This window comes from Apis cerana, linkage group LG10, assembly GCF_029169275.1.
Source record: "Apis cerana isolate GH-2021 linkage group LG10, AcerK_1.0, whole genome shotgun sequence".
NCBI classification, from domain to species: Eukaryota; Metazoa; Arthropoda; class Insecta; order Hymenoptera; family Apidae; genus Apis; species Apis cerana.
In genome coordinates, this window is record NC_083861.1 from 978,542 (window position 1) to 992,279 (window position 13,738).

General features: G+C 35.2%; 1 protein-coding gene and 1 long non-coding RNA gene across 3 annotated transcripts in view; one reads left to right on the plus strand and one right to left on the minus strand.

Annotated features, from left to right (window-relative positions):
• Positions 1–13,738, minus strand: part of LOC108003750 (bifunctional heparan sulfate N-deacetylase/N-sulfotransferase) — a 395,004-nt gene that overhangs the window by 202,065 nt on the left and 179,201 nt on the right. The window contains exon 4 of one of the 2 annotated variants that reach the window (XM_062080019.1): positions 10,263–10,305. The exons of the other annotated variant lie outside the window; for it this stretch is intronic. The gene's annotated coding sequence lies outside the window, so the exon portion shown is untranslated. The remainder of the gene's footprint in view (positions 1–10,262; positions 10,306–13,738) is intronic. 2 annotated transcript variants of the gene reach the window in all.
• The window catches only part of LOC133666742 (uncharacterized), a 52,631-nt gene that overhangs the window by 21,152 nt on the left and 17,741 nt on the right, over positions 1–13,738 (plus strand). The gene's annotated exons all lie outside the window — the stretch shown is intronic.

Genomic DNA, 13,738 nt, shown 5'->3' on the forward strand with positions numbered 1-13,738 from the left:
CAGGGCGATGCTTTAACGCAGGGGGAGGGGGAGGAGGGTATCATAACCGCGCTCGCGATTTCGCCATTATGTAAAACTAAATTTCCGCCAGTCGGAATCGCCTCGAAACGAACTAGCGGAACACGAGATTGCATTTACCCCGGCTGAATGGGAGGGGGGGAAGGGGGAGTGGGTGGGTGGATCCAGGTAGAATTTCGATTGTGAGGCGGAATAGTTTGAATTCGAAGCGAAATGCTATTATACGTATAGGCGGGCGTGTATGGCCGCTAAATACTCGCGGATGCCGGGGGATAAAGTTGAATCGGAAGCGTAAACACGGCTAAGCTACTTACGAGTACGTATTCGGGGGCCCCTCTCGTTGTTACGCTCCCGGCGCCAAGTAAAACAGTTTACTCTTGAGTGGCTTGCGCCCCAACTTCCCCTTTCGAGCCTGTGTTTTCGTATTTAAAGCAGCCGCGATTCCCGCCTGTTATCGCATCCACGTTCTACGCTCTTGTTCGTAATGGACATGTTGCATGGACATTGTTAAGTCGTGGAATATTTGAAGGTTATTTGAACGGGGGGGGGGGCGGTATTCGTGGGGACGATATAATAGGTTGGATAGTCCCTTGATCTTTCGATATTATCTTTGGTTGTTAGAATTCGAATTTTGGCGGGATGATGATTTTGTGTGATTTGAGCTTTCCAGGGATTTTCTTCTGGGTGTAAAAACATTGTGGGTATATTAGGCAAAGGTATAGTGTATTATTATAAATCGTTTTTTTCCTTTTTTTTCAATGTTTTTGAAACTCTTGACAATATTGGAAACTTTTTTCATAAATGGATGAAGGATATATGATAATTTATTTCTCTTTTAAATGACGTACGTTTTTAATATGGTATTTCAATATTTTAAAATATTTTACATTAATTGATATTAAAATATTTGACGAGCTAAATGGATTCGTATGTTTTTCAATACATTATTTCACTTTTTTAATTCACTTTGAAATATTGATATTAATTATCTTCCAAACTAATGGACTTTTTGTATAAATGGTATAATATTTTTTGAATGATGAGTTGCATCAGTTAATGCATTAAAATAAATGTGATATCATTAAAAAAAAAAACGAATTTCATATCTACAAAATTTTTTCTTTTTGTTTTTTTTATAACATTATTTGAAAGCCTATAGAACGTATTAATTAATAAATAATTTTTTAATTTCAAGTACTTTGTGAACAATAATCAAATTGTCTTGCAATTCTCAATATATTCCCTTAAGCATTATCCTAAGATCCCGTTAATAATTACCAGAAATCCCCTAATTTCCAGTGCCGCAAGCAACGGCGCGATACAATTACGATTATCCCTGCGCAACTACGACAGGATCATGGAACGGTATTATTATTCCAAGTACAAAGCAAGCAAAGGGATTTAATCCTTGGATGATTGGGCTATTTGAAACCTGAAATGTGAACGAGACAAAAGAATAACATTTTTTTTTTTACACGACAGTTTAATATTCTACGCTTTCTCTCCTTAAAATAATAATTATTCGAAAGAAAAAAAAAAAAAAGAGAGAAATTTTCGAAATTTTTATTGTCTGCAATTGTCATTAATCCTTTCGTATCGATTATATCCGACATTCATACGATTAAAATTAATCATATCAAAACGCATTATTATTAAATTCCATAATTTTCAATTAATAATTTTCAAAGTAAAGATTTATTATCGGTTTAATTTTAAAATATCAATCAAGCTTTCAACAGTACTCTTTATATAATTCATCGACTAATCCTTTGGCGTTTAAACGAAATAATTTCAAAATCTTTATCCTCTTTTGAACCGAAGGTATTCAATTATTAATATTATTGTTATTTCATTATAAGTATACATGTCATAGATTCTTTCTATTAATTAGAACATTTAGTTTCGAGTTTTGAGAATGCAAGACACTTTTTACGCAATATACAACGATTCGTTTACACAAACGGCCAATTCCGTTGAAAAGGATTGAATATTATAATTTTTCGAGAGAAACGGCGATTTAGTTATTCACCATGTTACACGCAGTATTGTTGTTGGATATATAGTAGGCACCTGTCGATTTTTCTCGTTCTCGTTCGATCCTTTTTACCTCTCGCGCTAACAAAAGTATGGTGAATTCCCGTTCTTGCCACGGGGATACCACGTGGAATATCTAAATAGTCGGTGGAAACGTGGACAGGCGAGAGAAGTCGCGATGCAAACTGCGATTCACGATATTCTTATCACGATCCCCTTAACGAGCTATTTTCTTCAAAACGAACTCTCCAATTGCTATTCCCACGATGTATCCCGTATCCGTGTTCCACCGTTGGAACGGGATTTCGTTGCATTTAATTGTGAAACCTGTTTCGCGTTGCTATTCTGGTGGTACGGTTTTATGAATAGAGTCAAGGGTAATATTTTTTTTTTTAGGGAAATAAAAAGAAAAAAGAATAGTTACTTTTTTAAAAAAGTTATACTTCATTTTTTGGATATCGGGTATAAATTTATACGGTACGGTATAGTAATTTGATCAAAATGAAAAAAAAAAAGAAAGAAAGAAAGAAAGAAAAAAAAGGAAAAAAAAACGTAGGATGAAATATGGATTCGAACGGGGTAAACTAGAATTTATTTCGACAAAATTTGAAATTCGATAGAAGGAAATTCATCAATATTTTTTTATTCGATTGTCAGTTAGATTTATACAGTTTCTTTCATAATCAATAATATTGCAAAGGTATCAAAGGATCGTTTCATATTTTTCGATTAAATATTTTTCCCAAGTGTGAAAAGAAACAAATCGTCGATAAAATCGTCTCTATGAAAATATCGCGCGTGTGAATTGTTTTCGGGATATTTTTACAGGCTACGCGTACGCGACATAAAAAAAGGAGATATTTTTTTATTGAAATTGGGGACAAGAGAAAAATCAGACCAAAATGGATATGTGCAAGTTCCCGAAAAAATCGATACAAGATCGAATCGAAGATGGAACCAATCTTTCTGGTCTGAGAGAACCTTAATCTTTCAAATATTTGCCGGGATTCGCATTTGCATTTTACTCTTTGATCGACATCTTTATATTAGACGAAACGTATATTATTTATAAATTGCATTGAACTCGTTTTCATTCGTAAAAATAATAGAAATAATAGTGTGATTCTGATCAAAAAATTAGGAAAATTTACAATTTTCAATATTTTCAGTGTTTTTGTTAATGAGGGAAATTTAATTGAAAAGTTTTATTATATATTATGATATAAAGAATATATTATTATCTTTTATCATGCTTCTATGACCAGACAACTTTTCTCATATTGAAAATATCTAGAGTTTACTCGAAACATTTATTTCCAATTAGTATATTAACTTTTAAAGAAGAATATTCTGAATTATTAAGTAAAATTATTCAAGAATAAAAGATATGATACATCAATTATATATGCTGAAAAAAATATATACTATAATCAAAGCAAAGGGAAAAAACATAAAATATTAATATGGTGGGTTGAAAAATTTTGTTCATTTAAATTTTAGGAAGGACATATATTTAAGAAACAGCAAGAGAAATTTTTTCTTTATTTTCTATATGATTTTCCTTTATTGCGATACATTTTCGCCATAATACGTCATAATATAATTTTTAATCCGTTCATGAAAAAGTCTTGAAAGCATTTTCAGATTTATTGTTCACTTCACTTCTTTCTTCTACTTCATCACGGTTGAAATGTTAACTTTTCAATTATTTTTTCCGTTTCGAAAATCTTGTTTTAAGAATTGTATGATGGATGCGATTTGACGAAAATGTTGATTTTCTCACAATCGGATTAATGCAGCAGAAATACAGTAAATAATGATTACGTGAAAAAATAAATATATAATTAAAAATAAAAAGTAAATAAAAATAAAACTACGTAATTTCAAAAATAAAAAATAAAAGTTTCTTTTTATCATCGTTTCATAAAGATATATCTTCCCGTTTATTTTTTAATTAAAATAACAATTGATAAAAATAACAGTTAATAGAATTTAATAGTTAACAAGAATTACTATTGAATGATAATATTCAGGCTATTAAATTTTACTTAAAACACGAAAAATGTTGAAAATTTCGAATAGTTCTTTCAGCCAGGAGTTCTTTAAATCTTAATAATTAAAAATAAATATCTTCAATTGTTTTAACTTCTTATAATTCTGATTTTAAAAATCCAGTTTCAAATTAGCCCAAAGAACGAATCCACGATTTTTATTATAATTGAGTTATCCTCTCGAATCTTATAAACGTTCACATCATAGTTTCTCACGGTTGCTCTCAGAATCGAAATGATAATTTCTCGACAATCTCTCCGTACAGAGCTCATCATTAAAGTTGCTCTTACCATTCGTGAAACAGCCACTCCCCCTCTTAAACATTCATCTTTCAACAAGCTCGAAGACAGGTAATATGACTCTAGGAACATAATTTTCGTTCTTTCGCGTTAAAACAGAGTCGGTCGCGGTTCATTACGACGGTTCTATCGTCGCCCAAGAGGGAAGACAGATGACATCGGGACTTTTTACGATTCCTCTCTCTCTCTTTCTCTCTCTTTCTTTTTCTTTCGACGGAAGATTAACAATCCTCGACGATTTCTTCACTCTTCAATGCGTTCCGTGGTCGCCATTCGATGCTCGTTTCGACCTCCATCTCTGTTTATCCAGCCACACAACGATAGGGCGATAGCCAAGACACTTTTCTCGAATAAACAACGGCGTTTCGAAGTCGATCGTGAATTTCGCCCATTCCTAGCGTTACATCCTACGTGACCGAATATATTCTTCCCTCCGTTTTCCCCGAAGCACGAAAGATACGACGCGTTCCAGTTCACGTAGGGCAACAGTCCTGTATATCGAGCATTCGTTTCTGTTTAGCCGATCGCTGCGTCGAAGTGTTTGCGCGAAGAGTTATACGCGCTCTTTCGACGAGAATTAAATACCGTTCCTGCACACCTTTGTCTCTTGACAAAGGGATGGATTCACACACAAGGGAAACTGTCAAGGAAATGAACGTTCAATCTGGAAACGGGCAAGAATTTTTATATCGTTTTTATATCGGTGAGGAAAGAGGATTAGGCGTTTATGATCTAATTTTAATTTGCATTCATGAAAATGGAAAATATATTTATTTATTATTAGCAAAATTCTTTAGAGATGTAATCGAAAATTTCTGTTTAAATATGATAATCTTTTTCTTAATTTTATAACCAGGTTTTGTATTTTTAATACTTTTTTAATTTTTTTATTTTTATTTTTATTTTCTTAATACAATTTTTAGTTTTAAATTTAGAATAATTTGAATCATATTTTTTTAATATAATCAGATATATTGCATATACGACATGAAAAATTCAATAGAGATTATTTATATTATTTTACCATCTATATTATATTGAACAATCTATATTAGATATTACTAAAATTACTATTAAAAAAGTAAAAGTAGTATTAAAAAAAAATTAGATTTGATTGTGAAATTAAGAAGAAGCATCATAGTTACAAATTTTCTGATTTTGATCCAACCTGATTATTGAATACTCATACAACATTTCAGTTGACCTCATATTTTTTAAGATTTTTTTAAGATTTCCAAACTCTTTATTTCCAATTTGACGTTTCGATGTGACATTCTTGCGTGATTTAACTTTATAAATATTACACTTTTCATAAAAATCAATAACTAAAAGAGAAAAGAAAACTTTTCTATAGTAAAATACTACTCGTTGTTTATCTTACAAACTCTTCAATTTCAGACGTCGTACAACCAATGATTCTTATTCTTTCGAAAAAGCTTTCATCCCATCCACGAAGTAATTAACATTCTTTTCCTTCCATAAATGCTTGGAGCTAAATTCACCGCGTTAAAGCCAACCTCGTTCTAGAAGTTAGCGTGTCGAGACAATTCAGTTAGCAAAAGTTGCAGCGTTACCGCAATCCAGCTTTGGTAGTTGCCGTATCAGCGATATAACCCTTCTAACCTTCTGGTTATTTTCGCCGCGTGATGTTTCGTTCGTTTGTCCAATTTATCGTAGAATTGTTCGCGGATATGTATCGCTTCGAGTGAACGAGTGGGTTGTAAAAAAAAAATAAAAAATAAAGATAAAAAAATAAATAAATAAAAGAGAAGAGAAGGGAAAAAATTCGTAAACGTGACATTTCGATGATACATCGTTGAAAAGGATGAATTGGGAGGGAGGGTATCGGGCAGGCAAATATTTGTCGCGAAAGATGTCGAGACAAAGTTAACTCGTCCTCGCTCCATTAAGGGGTTAGTAGCCCTTGGCAATCCACATAAAGGCGAGGAAGTGGCTGGCTTCTAGCTATCACTCTGGCTCCGATAACTTTCAGCTCCTTCGAGCAGCCGAGGAGCCCGATCGATTCGGCTGACTAGAAAATTTATTCCCACTCGGGTATTCGAAGGTTTGCCGTGAGATGTCACGAGTACTCGTTGCTCTATTTCCACGATTTTATTTGCGGGATGGATTCGATAGAGTTGAATAGAGTTGATGAAGATTGGAATTATTGATAAGAAAGGATTTCCAGGAAGGAGTTCCGATTGATCGTTTCTTCTAGTGATATTCCTTTCGTTCGAATAAAAAATTCGACGAGCTATTTTCTACGAAATTTAATCTGTTCATCGTCGAGTCGAATATCGACGGAACAATCCATTTCCTATTTCGATTAATTTATAACGCAACATGCAGCATGCGTAAACGGGCGTTATTCAAATTCCTCGATCAACACCCCATAAATTTCAACCTCAACCCCGAAGGAAAGCGATCTACGGCGCCATCCTTCAAATACCAAGACGATTCGTATCACGACACGTGTCGCCGTCTGAATTACGAGCACGTTGCTTGTTCATTTCCATGAAGGAAACATTTTCGAAACGCGTAAACGCGAACCGTAACAAATAATATGGCGGTGCTAAAGGCACGAGTTGCTCGTCGCGATACTAAAACCTCGACCATCTTCGAGTTTTCATTGCGCAGACGGGGACGAGTAGGAAGCTGGATCACCGACATCACCAAGTTTTCCCAACTTTCGAAAATGGCGACATCGGATAAGATTCGGTCTGTGCGCGCGACACCGGATGCGCGCCGCTCTGGAAGCGATGAAAGTGACGCTAAATCCTCGTATGTGGCTTGGCGAACATCCCTTATAAAGTGAGATTTATTCCATTGAATTCTGTCCCTTTTACGAGGGAGAGAACGACGAGGGGAATATTTTCTTCGAGGATGGGGGATAGATTCGCGTTTTATAGCCGGTTCAAGGGAAAGAAATTAGGTTTAATATTTGGCCGACTGTGGGGGATGTTCGTAAAAATGCGTTGGGGAGGCACGTTTCTAATACAGGAGTACAAGTTTGTTTGAAACTGGATCAAGCGAATGATTTTTGTACATGTATGCATGTAAAAGTTGCCGAGTACTTTTTAAAGTACGTTATAGGATGTTGCTAAAACATGTAGGATGCTTTTAGAGATTAAATTTTTCGTTAAGATCGGGTCGAACAAACCTGATTGTGATGATGATCGTATCACTATTGCCTAATATTGTCAAGCTGTTTCTCACTTCAGTTTAGAAAATTTTGTTCTCTGAAATCGATTCCACTTGTATACTTTTCACGTGTTTAGCAGCAATCTGCATAAATAACGTATACTCGATACAATTCGAGTGGATAGTTATTTTTGAAATTACTCGTCCAATTATTTTTTCCATTATTTCAGCTATTTAACGGGAATAAGTTGGCGAAGCGGAGAGAGAAAGACACAAGAAGGGGGACGCGAATACGAGATGGAAAAATGGAACGCGTCGTTAGATCGCGAGAGGAACACGCGATTGAGAAACATTTCCAATTTCGCGAGCTTGGTTGCACGAACTCGAAGGCCAACGCCTTCCAGTACGATGATTTGAATTTTCCCTTACGTATCGCGAATGAACCGATAAAGGGAAGAGGGAGAAGAAATAAATGGCGGGGGTATAGGGTTGGCCGCCTAGAGAGAGTTGGAAACTCTATTTTATGGTAAATAGACGTTGGCTGCGAGGGTTTGCCGCCTTCCTACACGCTACTAGTGCCGATCGAAACCCGAAGGAGGAATGAAATACATGGGTAGGTGGGAAGTTAAGAACGATATGTCGAGCTACGACGATTTTCTCCTTCGGTTTATCGGTTTTCAAATGGACTTGCTTCGCAATATCGAGATCGTCTCGTATCCCAACCTCTTCTCACCATCCATAACGTCGCGTTATTTTCCCGTTGCCCTCCATTTTCACGCAATATTCACGGAGAGTTATAATTAACCGGTGCATTAGAGATTGTACACCAGCTTGTAAATATATCCTTGTGACGTTCCGCGATGAGAATCTTTTGTACTCTTTGGAAACGGACGAGATGAGGCGTGAAAACGGATCGATCATCTTTGAGGTAGATTAGACGGTTGATATCATAATTATCAAACTCATCAAAGTGACGGTGTTTCAGATCGTTTTATCTTTTGCAGCTAATTCATATCCACCGTGTCACTTTAATGATAATTATTTATTTACAGTACAAATACTATCGAGGATCGAAGAGATTGATAAAATGGTGGGATTTACTCTCGAAATTATTCGTCAAATTATTTTTCTCATCAATCTATACACAGAATGTTTTAATCCATTGATTCGCTAACTCGCTGTATGCGCATATTAATTGCCCGGCATATGAATATATTTGCAGGAATATAGTAGCTATTTATACCCCATTAAAATTTTATGTAAATACATACAGTGAATATTCACGCCAATTAAATTTTTATGATATAACATTTCAATTTTACACTTCCCCTGCGACACGTGGAATATATAATAGAGCAAATGATACAAAATCTCGTTCCACTCTCTCTCTCTCTCATAGATAAACCTCACTAAATAAATTTATTCTTTACATCCTTTAATATCTTTTCAAATTCGACCAGGCTGGATCAAATTGTGATCCATGTTTCCGACGAATGATATTTACTATTATTATTTACAATTCAGATATCATATTTTTTCAGATTTTTTTTTAACGATTCGAAGATTAAATCGACCGAAAATTACCGTTAAAATTCACGTTAAATTCATCGTCTGTCGCAAACGTCATTGCGTCCGTTCAGAATTGAAGCATTGGCGAAGAACGCGCGCGAATGAGCTGCGACGCTTATTTAGCGGACTGGAGCGGCACGTACACGTAAGGGATGGTGTGTATACACGCGCGCACGCGAAATAAGCCCATTTCCACGGTACACTCGGCCGGCCACCGAAGGACAAAAGCCGCGTTTATACGCGCAAACTGGGGAGAGGACGCAAGGAGCCCACGGGCCGGACGTTTTCCGCGCATAATACTCGCAATATGAGGGACGTTGAGCCAGAACTGTGCGCAAAAACCTTCCCTTTGTGTGCACGTCGGTGTGTACACCGGTCGACTTCCTGGCTGGGGAAGAAAACCATGGATTGCAAATTACACGGAAACAACGCAGGGCAAATAAGAACCGTTTTTTTTTTGAATAGTTATAGGGTTGATAATGAGTTTTGACTTGGAGGGTGGATGATTTGGCTTTTGGTACGGTTCTTTTGGCTTCTCGATGCGATTTTTGGCATTGTGAGATAGTTTACGTAAGAAGAGAATGTGCTTTAAATTAAGAATTAAGAATTATTTTTGTGTATTATTAATATAATTATATTGTGGTGTATTATAGTATATTGGACGAAAAGTTTGTGCAGTTTTCTACTATTAATTCGAATTTTATAATTTTATTTCTTTTATACCATGATAGTTTTATTGGACTTTTTCGTAAAAGTGATCAAAGAACAATTAATTACAAATTAAACGAATTAACGACAAATTGAAGAAACATTTTAATATATTATATGCCATACATTTTTAAAATCTCAATGATTTTCAAAATTTTAATTTTAAAGAAAGATTTTGAAACATTGTTTTAGGATGGTGGTTAGAAACAAGCACTAAAACTATCGTTAAAGAATTATGTAATCGTTATCAATGAAAACGAAATATATAAAAAATGACATAAAGAATAGTTGCAATGTTTAAAAGATCGGGAAATATTCCACAAATTTTTTCGTCCACGATAGTATATAATCTTAAGTGTGAAAGTATGATGAAGAAATGTTAGGATAAGCAACAAACTTTTTCTAAAATATTTTTATAAAATGCAATAACTTGCTACTTACTTTTTATTCGTCCACGATTTCAATCGAGGAATGAGAAAATTGTCTGAAAATTTTAAAAGCATGAGATTACAAGCATGAACTACCAAACGAAAAATTATATTCTTAAAGTTAATTAAATTATTGTAAATATTAAAATATTTTCATTTTTCTTTTTTTTCTTCTTTGCTTCTTATATAACGTTCAAATTTAATTAAATTATAATTGAAATCATGTATAATAGTAGAAAATACAGTAATAAGTATGCCTATAGTTGTTATATTAATTACCATTTGCAACGAATGACGCGCGATATTTCTCGTGGTGTTTGGCACAGTCGGCCAGTTTTGAATACAAATGATTCCATTAAACGGTTCGAGCTGCTTATTCGGCCAATTGTCCTCGCGAAACGATGTCATTCAATCACCGAAAACTCACTATTATGCGAGTTATGTTTAATTCCTTTCGAATCCTTGGGAAATCGGACGAAAAACGGGTCCTTGCTGCGAATTTCGATATCAGTCGCCCCTCGTTTCGCGTTCCACGACGTCAAATACGGCAAACTCGCGTCGTGAAAGCCGTGGAAGATAAATACGCTGCATAAATACCTCGTGTAACTGTTCTACGAATTAATTAATCGCCGTGTTGGCCAGTGGAACTACCTTCGCGAATAATGGCTGGACAAAGAGGGGTAGTTTTTAGTTAGACTCGAGAATGTATTTCGAAGAATACATCGTGGAATATATTATGCAAAATTATCATTTTGACATTTTTAAGATTTGCATTTACAATCGAAATAGAATGGAATATCGTGAAGAGAAGAAGAAAACAACTCTTATCGAATTAATTTTAAATTTGGACTCGATGGCTTTTTTAAAATTAATCTTAGCTTCTCTAACGATAAGTTTGTTTCTGTTAGAAAAATACGTATATTTTTTTATATCTAAAGAAATGAATAATAAAACTATCTTTTTTTTCTCATAACAAACAACATAAATATTTTACAAAAAAATATCACCTTCTGATCTCGATGATTTTTTGATTTAATATAAACCATGAAACCAGAAATTAAATTAATTTTCGTTAAATCGATTAATTTATATTAATTTCAAGTTTAATTCCAAATCAAAATTCCAAGCAAAAACGTTCGTTCAACTATTAACCGATTTAATCCGCGAAGCGAATACATCAATTATTTATAATCAAACAAATCTGAAGAAACAATTTTTCGTTAATAATTTTTTAATTAACAACGATCAGGATGACACCATATTAAATCCTTCGTAATATAATATCGAGTCTGTTTTTTCCAATGAATCTTCGATCGTTTCAAAGATTATTTCAAAATGAAAAATTTACGCCTGGAAACGTTCGTCACTCTTATTCAAAGAACGTTAAAAATCGCGTCGAAACTCGGGCGCGTTTGGGCGCAAGAGTTTAGCGCGGCGGTGACGAGCGTCGGGACGCGTTTAAGGATTTAAAGTCGAGCTTACGAAAACCACCATGGAACTCGTTCCCTACGTATGCACGTAGATTCGAGAGAGCAGATGTTCGTAATTGCTCGCCCACCCCCGCTCGACCGTCGTTAGAAGTGGTGCCCGACGCGTAAAATCCTCCTAGAGAAGGTAACGCGCGCCACGAAGCTTGCGTTCCACCTGTGTGTGTGTGTATACAGTGCCAGACATCCGCGGGCTGTGTGTGTACGTGGCATGGCGAGCGTGTTTAACTTAGCCCCATGCGCCCTCGAGGTGTAAACAATTATTGCTGGAACGATGCAAAATGAAAATCGCAAACACCCATGGCCTCGGTTACCAAGTCCATGTCCACTCCGCGTTCCATCGATTATAAATGCGCCTCGGATATTTCCGCCATAAAGATCGCCACTGTCCACGGAAGATTATATTCGTTCGTGTGTGCAATGGCAATCGAAATACGATGGTCTGTTTATTAGACCTGGTTTTTAGATTGTGAATTCTTTCGTCTGAATTTGGTGGAAGTAATCTTTTTTTCTTTTTGATGACGATTAAAATATAATCGATTTCTTTCGATTGAATTTGATGAAAATAATTTCTTTTTTCTTTAACCAAATATATGTTTGTTGGAAATTTAATTTCAATTAGGTATTCGTTAAATTTGGTAAGAAATAATTTTTTTTTCAAATTCGTTAATTGGTCAATGGCAATTAAAATAACGAATAATGAATTCTTTTAATGTCTTTCTAGCGAGAGTTATGTTATATTCTTTATCGATCAACATATAATTTAATTCGATTCCAGTTTTTTCTCAACAAAGTTTGAGATTAAGTTGATTAACCGTTCTCGTAGAATTGAAATTGTCGAATTGAAAATGTTTATAACGATTCAATGAATATTTTCTACCCTTGCCAAGTCCTCGAGTCGCTGTGAGAGCAAAGAGAATTTCAATGACTTCTCGAGGCGAATGACGTTTTAAGAGAGAATAATAATTCACGCGTCTATGAGCTTGGTAGCGCCCATTGTATGAATTAAAGAGCAAAAGACTCGAATGTTAAGGTAGAAATGGACAAAATACGTGGAAGCGACTTGATTAAAAAAAATCACGTTTCTCTTCTCACATGATTTTATAATCTTTAAAAATCATCCGAATGGATAATAATAACTGCTCAACATAAGCATAATAACCGATGAGTAAACTGATACGTTTATTCGGCAGAAACTCGCAATATATACATCTCTGGGCCGCTGCATATCCCATTTAACTTACATCTTAATATCCTCGTTATTATAGATAATAACAAGCGGTTTATTCTATACTTGACTTCAAAATCAGAAATTGAAAGATTTTATTTAATCAAGGTAGCATATCAATATCACTCTCGTAATGATAATTAATAACCAAAACACGCGTTTCTTTGATTTCCTTGATTTCCATTATCTCATATCAGCATTCTCAATAATTTACCCTTCAATTCATCCCCTCCCCCCAGAACTACCTTCACAACGGCAATTTATGTTAGACATCAACTAACATCGGTCCCCGTCACGTTCCACGCATATTCCCCATATATCGCCCTATTGTATCATTACCATTATACCTCCATCCATGTCGTTCAAGAAATAGAGTGTTCGAAACGAGTCATTCCGTGCAACGTGTTATACCGTGTCACATACGAATTTTCTTGTGATATTCTAAAATCCACGTATACGTTCCACATAGATATAACACATACATACATATATATGTACGCATAAACACGATGTTTCAAGTATTTTGGAGACTGAATGGAGGGCAGAATTGGGGAACGCTCAAGTAGGATAGTAATAGGAGGAGAGGCGTCGTTAATTTCTATGTCGGCGGAACAAGGCGACGAGATTTATTTCCACATATTTGATATTTTTTTCCACCGAGCTTTTAGCGCCGGTTATCCATCCCCCTCCAACCCCCGTTCCAAGCACGCCGCTCGCGAATTACAAATGTTTATTGCGCCAAGCGGGTTATAACGGGCAGCCGGCAGACGACTA